This window comes from Bactrocera latifrons, unplaced genomic scaffold, assembly GCF_001853355.1.
Source record: "Bactrocera latifrons isolate USDA-ARS-PBARC rearing strain unplaced genomic scaffold, ASM185335v1 scaffold_142, whole genome shotgun sequence".
In the NCBI taxonomy this organism is placed as follows: domain Eukaryota; kingdom Metazoa; phylum Arthropoda; class Insecta; order Diptera; family Tephritidae; genus Bactrocera; species Bactrocera latifrons.
The window spans coordinates 217707-230471 of NW_017534875.1; positions in this window are offsets into that span (position 1 = coordinate 217707).

Sequence of the window (12765 nt, forward strand, 5' to 3'; positions counted from 1 at the left end):
CCACGTCGGAATCAACGATATCAGACCACTATAGCACATAGCTGCCATACAAACTGAACTATCGGAGTCAAGGGCTTTCATTGGAAGCTTCTTCATTAAACAAGATATATTCAAAGGAACTCAGCATAGATTTTTGTCTAAGGCAAAGGTATAATCTCCTAAGGAATTGTTTCCATTGGATAACTATAGCATATAGCTGTCAAAGAAACTAAACGATCAAAATCAAGTTCTTATCACGAATCGTTTGTATTTGTGAGGGGTATTAAAGCTTGTTTTCTATAATTTTAAATACTGCCATGAACCGGGATTCAGTTATTCTTTTACAAAGTGTTAGTTAAGTACTCAAACTTGTTCCAAAAGCTACTATTTTTGTAGCTTCATAGAGAATAGCTGAATACTGAAAGCCAGTGCGTATTAGTTTTTTCGCAAAAGTACTCAAATATATACACATCATATATATGTATGTAAGTATCATTGTGTGCGCCCAACTATGGAGGCACATGTGGAAAAGGCCATGCACCCATTCAAATTGCGAATACGCCATTAGGCCAAAGAGTTCCACACCAGTGGTGAAGAGAACAATCAATTTTCTTTAGAAGCGTAAAACCACATGTGCACGCCTAGTATGCACAAACAACAAAAACAAAGAAAAAAAGAGCAACATAAAAAGGCTGCTGCCACAATTAAAACAAATAAGGCCAACACGCAGACAGACAAACGCACAGCCGTCCGAACAAATGCAGCGACAATAGGCAGACGCGAATAGGATGAAAAATGAAAACCGCATTTTCAAAGTAAGTGGCAATGGCGCAGAGCACAACAACAACAACAACAACACAAATTGAACCAGAAAAAAAATTGCATTTAATTTACAAAGTGGTAAATGAAAACAGAAGCGGGAAATAAAATGCTGTGGAAAGTAGCAAAAAGGAAAAATTCTCATACACCGCACATGTGAGCATTCAAATAAAAACAACAACAAGTATTCTAACAAAGAGTTACGTTATTTTGCAATCGCTGAAAAAAGGCCAAAGTGTTGTCTGAAGGAAAAGCGCAGCGCAGAAACCTTTACCCACGTAGAAATAAACGCACACAAATAAAAGCATTTTAGATGAGCTCAGCGTAACAAGTGCCATACAACGTGCGTCATTTTGTGGCACACACCAAAACAACGAAAAGATGCCACAACCAAGCAGCAGCCCGCCAACCCAACGAAGTGCACACAACCTGCCGTCGATTAGACGGAACCGGCCCATTGGTGCGCCGTGGAGTGCAAAAACGAAATACAATAATAAAAATATTGCAAAACTCGGCAGGCAATCCCAAAAAGACGATATCAACTCATAAAGTCTACTAACCCAGTTGTGACGCAACATAAAAAGGCCTGCATACTATATGTAGTTATTATATACTGCATGTGCGACTACGAAGAATTCTACATTCAGCACACTTGCGCTCATGTGTACTTGTAGTAGATAATAATTTGTGTATTAATGTTTTCCCGTTTGGCTCTTCGTGAGATTTCTGTGGAATAGATTAAAACTTAATTGAGTTGAGAAAGAGCATCCATTTTTCCGGCAATAAAGCAAAAGTTATGCTTTTCAGCCGGAAATATGAGTTGAGTTAGAACAAATGTGCTCAATTTGTTTTGTTTCCAAGTTGGAGCTTGGGTCTTACTAAATTTTAAGCAATGTAAGATAAGACAGTGAAGTGATATGTTGACACTTTATAAGGTCTCCGATGTTTCCTTGTGGGCGTTATAAACTTTGTGGTGAACTTAATTTCCACCGTTATTCTTTATTGGCATATATAGCCAAGTTTACAATAGCGCGTCACTTTTTTCACTTGGAGGTCTTCCTCTTCCATTGCTTCCCTCGGCGGGTACTGCATCGAATACTCTCAGAACTGAAGTGTTTTCATCCAATTGGACAACATGACCTAGCCAGCATAAGCGCTGTCTCTTAATTTTTAAATAATATGTCAGTGGCGTCGCTATCTCGTACCATTGACTGACCATCGAAAACCCGTAACATCGAATCATCAGATCTTGGGCTTTCCTTTCAATTGCCTACTCAGTCCGAAGTAGCACCTGTTTACAAGATTTACACTGATGCACTGGACTTCGAGGGTGACGTTGTTCTCTATTCAGCTCAAATTATTTTCTCCAGAAGTAGATTGAGAAAGTATTGAACGGCTCGGAGAGGTCCTTCCCGATCCTGACGGAGTTTTTTGTATTGCTAAACTCCAGTTTACACAGCCGTGCTAGTTTTGCGTGGATACCAAATTCAAATCAGCTTAAACATCGAACACAACAGGTGGTGTGTCTCGATCCTCCTTTCATAGGTCATTCCCAAGATTTGGCGCGTGGTAAATATCTGGTCAGTTGCTGATTTTCCAATGATAAGGTTCAATCAGTTTTTTGACGGTGGTCTTTAATCTTTCTACAGTACGCCCGATAGAACCTTATATACGATGTTGAAGAGGCTTATCCCACGGTTGTTGGCTCAGATTGTCTCCATTTTTGTGAATTGGGTAGAGCATGCTTTCGTCCGTCAATAATCTTAAAAGAAGCTAATTTGAATAATCCGGCTTTCGTCGAGTGGGTGTAACAACTTTTGTTTTTAATAGAGGTCGGAGGTGAAAATAGTCGCCGTAAATTGTTATCAGATCTATCAACGAATCTTACTCTTCACAGATATAAAAGAAAACAGTCGGTGTTTATATTAATTGATGCCAGGCATCTTTAACTGAAGTAGACTCTCCAAAAATTGTGACGACAACAGCAACAGTATTACTATTACCAATAGCAACAAAAGTGATAACTTGTGCAGCGCCACCAACAACAATAAAAAAGAGATAGCAATTAGCTTAGCTAATTTTAACCTTGAACTTAGCGTGCCTCAACCCTGACTCTTGCCGGCTGCGTCACTGCCACTGCAACTTCGACTAATGCGCCGTCGACTACACTCGTACGTTCCGCGGCTACTGCCGAGGCATTTTCCGCTGCGGAACATTGTGATTTTTGCACCTTCCGCACGATTAACTTTAATTACAGCTACAACAACAGCAATAATAACAGCACAAAGATACATTGTGAGGTGAAAAATTGCAGAAGATAAAATGACTGTCGACACATTCATATATAACTGTGTATATACATATGTATGTACATAAGTGGAAGCTTGTGAGCACTTAAGTATATGATTTTACTAATGTGCTAGCATGTTTGTTGTCCACAAGTATATATGCATATGCGTGTGTGCATATTTGCGTGAAAATATTGAAAAAGTGCCGGATTATGAAGCGGACGTGGGACTTAACAATGCGCCACCTTTGACTTAATTAAGCTTCCATTTTAATTTGTTTCACTTATTTTGTCTCTACTTTTTCATTTATTTATTTACGTTAATCATACTTTTAGTTTCTTTGTGTACATACGTATATTCATATTTCACGTAAAATATGCTTGTGTCGAAGTCACTACCAACTCTGAGTATGGTAGTATTAATGCTTTGCCGAGCCATGATGTTTGGTTAGGGCGGAGAAGTTCGGCAATGAGCTATTTCAAGGATGAGCTTTATAGGAATATTGGGAGGTGTGTCGTGTACTATTTATTATTCCTGAAAATCTTTTAGAGTATAACTCTTTCATGCCATCCATTAAAAAGATAGAACTAAAGTTTATAGATAGTTCAGGTCTCTAAAGGTTGGTAGGTGTTGAGTTGAATCCCAGAATGGCAGATGGTGAGGGCTTTTTTGTTTCCTTGGACGGTATAATGGCATGCCCTTAAGATCCGAAGTGTATCAAAGGACGCCACTGTTGTTCAAGTAAGATGCATATTTCTTCAGAACCAGAGATTATTATAGCCACAACCGATTGCTATCTAAGCGGTTAGATGAGCAATTATTTTGTTTGATCAGTATTGTCGAAGTTTATTTGAAGACAGAGAGGTGGTATCATCTCAACCTCGTCTTCTGAAGTATCATTTCTTTAGCTATGCAGATAATATTAAACTGATCAACTTTGTGGTGGGTTCCGATTGTTTGGTCGCTGTAACGTAGCTAAATAAGTTTCTGAAATTAAGTTCTCACAACGGAGAGCGTGACTTGATCTTCCAATCAGAGATCAGCCTCAATCATTCAGATTGATTTTATTAAGGTAAATTATTTCTATTCCCTGGATTCGCATGTTTCTTTTTATTTCGAATGTTCCCAGCGCATAGATAGTTTTTGGTTCGAAGTTTCGAATAGGTGAATGTCTTTGCCGAATTCGACTTTATTCTTATCACCAAAGAAAGACTTCAGCTACTATATTGTAGTGGGAGGCCGTAAGCCAGTAGCTGCACTGCTTTATCCTCTGAGAAGGTTGTTAGACTCGCATTCAAAATCATGCTAAGTTAAGCTCTTTCTACAGGTAGCTTATGTACCCATATGAATACATCAGCTCCTCTGTAATTGTAGAAGTTCCTTGTTCGCTGGGTAGATGAATCATTCTACTATTAATGTTGGTGTCTCTTTTAAAATCTAAAAAAAAAAAAGTTTCAAGTGCAAAAGATGCTCAGTTTTTCCAATATAGTCAAATTTACACGGTTCCAGAGCCATGTTTCGCCATTGATATTTCTTCACTCGTCCCTTGCAATTATCTTTCATCGATATTTTGACGCTAATTAATGGGAGTAATGCAATAAATAAAATGCTATAATTGCAGAAAATAATTAATATGATAATTTCTGGGGGGTTGCGTCATACCTTTCGAAAAATGAGCTATGTACACTTAATGCATCTAGATTGACAGGTGTCGTATAAGCATACGTGCCAAGATATTTATAGATAAATTAGTCATAATAATCATGTGCTAACTAATAGAAGTATTCTAATTAATTCGATGTTCAATAGAATGTTTATATTTGTGGTTTTTGTTGAATAATTCAGGGTAACTTAATTACAAAACTAATACTAAGCGAACCATAGTTTAGCAGAGTTTTAGAGGTTAATATGGGATGCAGGAAATGTTCTGCGATGATCTTTAAAATGAAATAATACATTTCTGTATAACACAGTAATCACTTGAGTGATCGCTATTTCATCTGTCTTCAAGATACACCGAGTGTGGAGATTTTCCACTTTTTGCATACGATTGGTGAGAAAGGCCTATGTTTTCTTCATTGTTGCCATTTTGTATATTACATTAAAAGCACGCTTAGCAGATTCCTGAGCCTCTGACCAGACTTCTCCAGTTTTTACACTTTTTTTAATCAAAGAAAGTCTGAGTGGCAAGAGATAACCACAAAAAAAAAAAAGGATTTCCTTTCAGTTGTTCCAAGGATCTGATTAAAAAAAGTGTAGAAACTTTCGCTATTTTCGCATATTCATTAGCATTCCACTAATATTATATCTATGTATATTTAACGTTTACTTTGTATACCAAAATATGTGTTGGGGGGTAAAGGTGATGACTCCCATATGGACTGCAAATATTTGTTTAGTGAATATTCATAGCTGAGCCATAAACAAAATTTCATTTACTTCCATATCAATATTTGTATACCCTGAACAGGGTATGCAGAGGTTGTCACAAAATTTGGAACTCCATGAAGAAATCATCGGAGGCCCTATAAAGAGTATATATAAATGAACAACGTGAGGAGTTGAGGCGATTTGACCATATCCGTTTCTCTGTCCGCCTGTTTATATGCGAAATAGTCCCGCATTTTATGAGATATGAATCTTTTCATAAGATATCGATCTGAAATTTTGCATGCGTCTTTTTTTAAATAAGAAGCTGTTCATTTTTGGTAACGGCCAATATAGGCCCGTTATAGCATATACATACATAGCTGCCATACAAATTAAACGATCGGAATCAAGTGGTTATTCGGAGAACTTATTAATTTGACGAGATATCTTCATTAAATTCGGCGTGGGTTATTGTTCATGGCAATCGTGCAATCCCCAAAGAAATTGTTCAGAAACTACCCGACCAAAGTTCTTGTAAGGAATCTTTTATATTTGTGAAGGGTATTATAGCAACGTGTATATATGTACAAGAATATGCATGTACTCAGATATGAATATGTACATATGTATATACGAATATATATTTCTATAGATGATTAGTGTGTACCTTGCCTTTTTTTGGCATTCGCCACCACAGGCGCAGTTGACATATGGAAACACCCATGGTCAATTCCTTAACGATTTATTGTTGTTATTGTGCTTACTAAGCCGATTGTTGTTATTGTTGTGTTGATCGTTATTGCTTGTGTGGCTGGTTCACTGGAGCGCTGGTGATTATGACTTGCAGTTGAATGGTTGTATGTTTGTATAGATGTGTTCATATATGGATATGTATATGGCGTGCATGAGCTGCGGATTAATTACTAATAGATGGCTACTGCGTTTTCATGTTCACCAAGCGAGGAAGATACAACTCTGTTGTTTTCGAAATATTTTTGCGATTTTTATGTGTTGTGCAGCAGTATTTATATTAGGATGGTTCAGCAAAATGTGTTTTGTTTTTGCTTGTGACCATTTTATAACGAAAATTCTAATTTTTTTTCTACATACGTGTATGATAATATATTTATATATTTTAACAAAAACTCGGATTTAGTTTTATCATTAATGGTTGCTATTATATCGTTTTTCCCTCGCCTGTAAGCTTATGAAAAGTGATGTTACGTTATTTTCCATTTTAGGAGACGATTTATATATGTATAGTACATCGTCGAAATTTAACCACACTACTAAAATGGTTATTGTATCAGACAACGAGTTAAAGTTTTGGTTATAAAATGGTTATCTATTGATTAATTTAATTTACATTTTTTTTATGATACATTGGTTTGCCTTTTAGGTGACGATATGTATTTTTCTATGATTTTTAAATAAAATCACTAAGAAAAATCATTTGCCTTAAAATAATCAAACTTTAAACGTTAATATCTTCTAAACAGTTAAGTTAACGGAAAAATTGTAAGAGACCTTTTTGTAGATCGTTAAATTTTCTACAAAATGTAGATATGAGATATATACGTTTTCAAGTAGTTGGAAACGGGATTTGAAACTTTCTGTCGTATAATAAGAAAAAATTAGAGAACTGCAAGGCAGAGGACCTTTCCGTTACAATTAAGAGCTCATGCTTGGAGAGACTTTCTTAGAGGTGTCTAAAAAACTATTTTTCAGAAAACAAGTGAAAAGAAAATGTTAGCTTTTTTATCCTCCCTAATTTATATGTTTGTATGCGTGTCTGTATGTATCCATATGCGAAATAGTATATGTATGTAAGCAGATTCGTTGTTTTTTTTTTTGCATATAGCTTTGTTGCATATTTTTTGCTTCATTTAATTAACATTTGCCTAATTTCGCTTTAAAATTTAACATTTTTTGCAAACCAAAAATTATGAAAATAATTACAAAAAAAGACAACAAAAAATAATAATGAAATGACAAATGTTGGCAAATTGGGTGCGATTACTTTTTTTGTTGCAATTTTTTTCATTGCTTGCTTTGATGATATAGCCACAATTATTGTTGTTCTTGTTGTTGATGGTCTGCGCTTTTCGGTTTCATGCGCTGGACGCGCAAAGTGACATACTAAATTGGCTTGTTAAATATTTCATTTTAATGCCATGATATCATTGCAGTCATATTATATATATGTATCTGTAAATATATCAATATATACATTTGTATGCGTATACATGCATTGTAATTTACTTTTGTTTTGCTTCACTTTTTTATTCTCAACAAATTTTGCACTTTTTATGCAAGTCCATTGGCAAAAATGTCTGCGCTGTTTATTGTTATTGTTGTCATTGCTGGTGCTGTTGCTGTGGGCACTTCTGCTCAAGTAATTCCTTGTCTACAACTGTCTACAGCGAAATAAGTGCCCATCAAGAAAATTACAAACATATGTGACGGTGTGAGGTGCATTGGCGTGCACACACCTACAAACCCACTGAACCACTTGCGGGCAGACACAAATTCTTAACAAATATGCACAATGTGTTGATTATTACTGCAGCCCACTTGCTGGTGCTCGGGAATATGGTCGACATTTGCAAGATCAGTCACAGATACTTGCAGATATACAGGGTTATACATTCGGTTCAGCTTGTGATATATTTTATTTTTAGAACTTGCGACTTCCCAGAATCACGAAAGTTCGCAGACGCTCTGTTGCAAAATGCGATTCCGAAGGTTTATTTTTAGATTGTCTATATATAGGTTAGGTTAGGTTAAACTGGTAGGCAATAAACCACGCATAGACGAGTTTTGGTCCTTTGCGACACCAAATTCAGTTCCTAGGTAGAAGTAGTCATTCTTTAGGATGCTTGCGGTTGGTGGGAATTTTAATAGACTCTGCTTCCTCACTATCAATACCCCTCCAGTGTATCATACCCAGAAGCTTACAGCGTAGTATTGCAAATGCGAGACAAATGCTAAAGAGATGCTCCACTATTTCCCTGTTGCCCTGCTCTAAACATTTCTTGCAGTCTTCTCGATCTGTCAGCCCCATCCTGCGGGCATGTGTCGCCACCAGGCAATGACCAGTTAGTATTCCCATCACGTTCCTACAGTCTATTCTATCGAGCGCCAATAGGAATTTTGTGTACTTCCAAACTACCGGTTTGCACAGGACTTTTGCAGTTTTGCACCCAGGTAGCTCGTTCCATCGTGTTTTGACTTTCTTTACCATCCTTCTGTCGAGATCGTCGTATAACAATTCATGGCTTTCCCAATGTTTATCACGTTTTCTGATGTAAGCCGTACACCATTATTGGCATTGTCGTCCACTATTTCGTTGCCCTCGATGCCTTTGTGACCTGGCACCCAGTAGAAGTGAAGCTGCTTACTTCTGGCAACACTGTTCACTTCTGCACTGCTTTCCAAGACACTTATGGCCGATACACCCAGAAATATAATTATATCTGTATGATTCCATAAACGCAGGGTAATATTTTCAAGCTTTAATTCAAATTATTGTTTAATATTCTGTAGCAGGTTAAACTCCGACTTATCCAGAATGATAGTAGCCACCTTTTTGCATGCTCAGTTAACCCTACACATCCGACACGTCTCTCCCTATGGTCCGACTTCTTCGAAATAGCACATTTCCTGGGCCTGCCGATGCATGACCTTGGTGACAACTTATTTGAACCTTACCAGCCTAACGAAGACTACATAACTGTTACAACAACAACAATAGCCATTTGTAGAATAAGTTTCGATCATTTGCCACAGTCGTTTATACTGAAATAAGATCTTAAAAGTGGGTCTGGAATATAAATACATATATTTTCTCATTCTTTAAATTAAAATTATTTAAGTATTTTGTTCAGGCTTGGTCAATTATTTTTACATCATCTTTATAATTCTATAGCAATGAGCCAAAATGTAGGCAATATCTTCCCGCAGATATATAATATTGCATACTTTTAACAGCAAAAGTACTTAAAATAGTATATACCATACATACATATACACGTGCTCATGATCGTTTCTCCGCGAGATTTTTGTTACTTTCCGCTACATAATTTTATAATTTAATAATTTTGTGCAATATTGCTCTAACTTCTAATACTTACATTAATATATCACCCTTTATGATACGCGCATGCCGCAACAATTTTAAGTGTTTCTTGCAACTTTAATTCCATTTCCATGATCATTATTTTTATTTTAAATTTCTTCAAGACACTTGTGTGTGTGTTGAAAAAAGTGTTCAAGGGAAATAAAACTCTAGCGACGAATCGCATAAAATGAAAAGAACACACAAATTGACCCACTAAATTGCGCAGATATCACTGCTTTTATTGTTATTGACGATGCTGTTGTTGACGCTGTTGTTGTTTTTTTTTATCATTGTTGGTTGCTTATGCAATATCTGCAAAATGCGAAGCGCTGAAATTGAGTAATTGACGAGCAAGTCTCCATGGGGAAAGTTAAATGACAGCCAATATGAGCTACCCTATAGGTATGAAGGACAAATACAATATAAGTGCAGTAAGTTGCAGTTATGCGCAACTCAATTAAAAGTGACGCGAAAAATTAAGTGGAATTTGTAATTTTGATGTACTATGGTGGAAATTTTTTGTATACTTCATTTTAAATTTCGATAATGTATAAAGAATATAAATATTTGGTAAACAGATACATATGTATGTATGTATGTCTCGAAGCTATAACAATTCTACTCGTAAGACTATCGGAATATACTTAGAAAATGCTTCCATACCATATCTAGAAGAAAATTTCAAAGTAAGGTCTTTCTTGCGGCTTCTGAACCGGCCTAGTCTCTTAAGAAACACTTTATTTTCCAGCCCCTGAACCCTTATTTTCTCTTTACTCCACTATGATCTTCGTCTGAATTATATAGTAAAAGCTTATTTACTTGTCGGAAATGCATGACCAGCTATTTCCACCATCAACACTTTGGGGCTCGTATCAAATCTGATGCATTCTCGATGCGCAATTCGGAATCAACAAATAACGGAACAACAATAATCAATATAACGTAACAACAAGACAACAATAACAGTTTCTAGCGAAGTACATAAATGCATCTGCAAATAGCAGCAGTCAGTTTGAGAGTCACAATTGACCAAATGAACGACGACGGCAGGTTCGGCGACGCCGTTGCAGCGTTTGTTGCGAAATCGACGTCAAAGTCATAAATGCATTCGCAAATAAACTTTGGCACATACATGCACACGTACACATAGTGTTTACGGTCTGTTTGCGAAGGTACAGTTTAGTTGATCGCGGCACTAAAAGTAGGCGAAACGCTGTAAACAAAATCTCAAAATGGGCGTGCGCAGTGAAAACAGTAGGACGTCGGGCGGCACCCTTCATTTGAGTCAGCGTTGCGCTGTGTGTGCACTTCGCATTGCATCACTTGTTCTACCTGGAAAAATATGTTAGAAGTTCAGTCAGCTGTGAAACTAATTAGTTTTGTGGCTGCCACAATGGTTACGCGTGTTGGATATTTTTCTCTGATTTACAAGTTGCATGCAGTCAGCAGTGTTAGCTCGAAACAGTTTCATCAGTAGACGAAATCTTTTTGGGGCTTTTGTTGGTAGGTTGGGTAATATTACCTTTTTTTTATTGAAAAAGGAGTATAAGGTTCAGAAAGCTGGGGCTGCGAAGTTACACGCAATCGTCATTTAAGATGCCTTCTATTAACGAAGTCAGTGTTTAACAGATTTAATTAGAATAATACGAGAAACTAAAGACAAACTACATAAGGATGCCCGAATTGAAATATATTTTGAAACCATGAAGAGAGAGCGTTCTGTTTTTTGTCTTTCCATAGCATTATTATTTCGCTTATTAAGCGAATTAAAGTGGCGGTCCAGGCGTTTCTTGGTTTCATGGTAAATTAAAGTTCATCTTCCTAAAATCTTACTATCACATAGGCCTCTGTTTTCTGAATCTGAATTGATCAGGTTTATTCGAGATTATCTACAATTTTGAGGTAATCACTATCATTGTTGAGGTAAAACTCATGAACGGACTTTTTCTATGACTGGAGATGCCGCGACTGAGTATTTTTCATACATTCTTAACATTCATCATGGCTACTGATAGCAGTCTGTTGATGAAAAGAAAACCGTACCTAAAGTCTAGTTTATGGCGGTATTAATAGAAGCTAAGCGCAAACACTGTTAAACTCGATTTTGTGACGCAAATTGAAAAAAAGGTTTTATACGAGTTGAAGGAAAACTCCGAGTTGAAAGTAAACTCCGAGTTAAAGGTAAATTTCATGTTGAAGGCAAACTCCGAGTTAAGGATAAACTCCGAGTTGAAGGTAAACTTCGAGTTAAGAGTAAACATCGAGTTGAAGGTAAACTCCGAGTTAAAGGTGAATTTCGTGTNTTAAGAGTAAACATCGAGTTGAAGGTAAACTCCGAGTTAAAGGTGAATTTCGTGTCGAAGGCAAACTCCGAGTTAAGGATAAACTTCGAGTTAAGGTTAAGCCTATACTATGAGTTAAAGAAAAACTCCAAGTTAAAGGTAAACTCCGAGTTAAGGATAAACTCCGAGTTCAAGTTAAACTCCGAGTTAAGGATAAACTCCAAGATAAAATTAAACTCCAAGTTAAATTTAAACTCCATGTATTATACATATATGAGTATTGTTCAATTTTTAAATTAGAAACTCGAGTTTGTGACGCAAAGGCTCCACATGAAAAATCTCACATGTCATTCCCTCTGACGTATTAGTAACATTCCTGTTAATTATTTACATTGTAGTACATATGTATAGTACATAAATATATAATAATGTGGTTGCTTATGTTCGATTTGTTCCAAGTAATTGTTGTTCTTATTGTTTACTTCTTCCTCTTCTTATTTTGCATATTAGTAATCGCATTAAATACATTACATTCACACTTTGCACTCCTCATGCTATTTTCAGCCTTTTTTATCATTCTCAATAGCACTTTATATGGCTTGTGTTGTTGTTGCCCCACAAGTGGTTGCAGTTGTTGTTCTGCTCGTGTTTAGCCGACTTAAATTGCACTTATAATTTATTGCCTTTAGTGGCAATGCAGCTTGTTTGTTTTAATTAACAATTTATAAGCAAAACCAAAAGGAAAAAAGACGCGCAATTAAAACAATTTTCACAGCGCGGCGGACGTAATGAAACGCTCAAAAGAGAGGTAGCAAGACATCACACATACATGCATACATATGCATAAAAGGGCAGCAATTTGAAAAGTGTGAACAAAGTCAAGGGTAGCTCGTTGACTTGGCGTTAA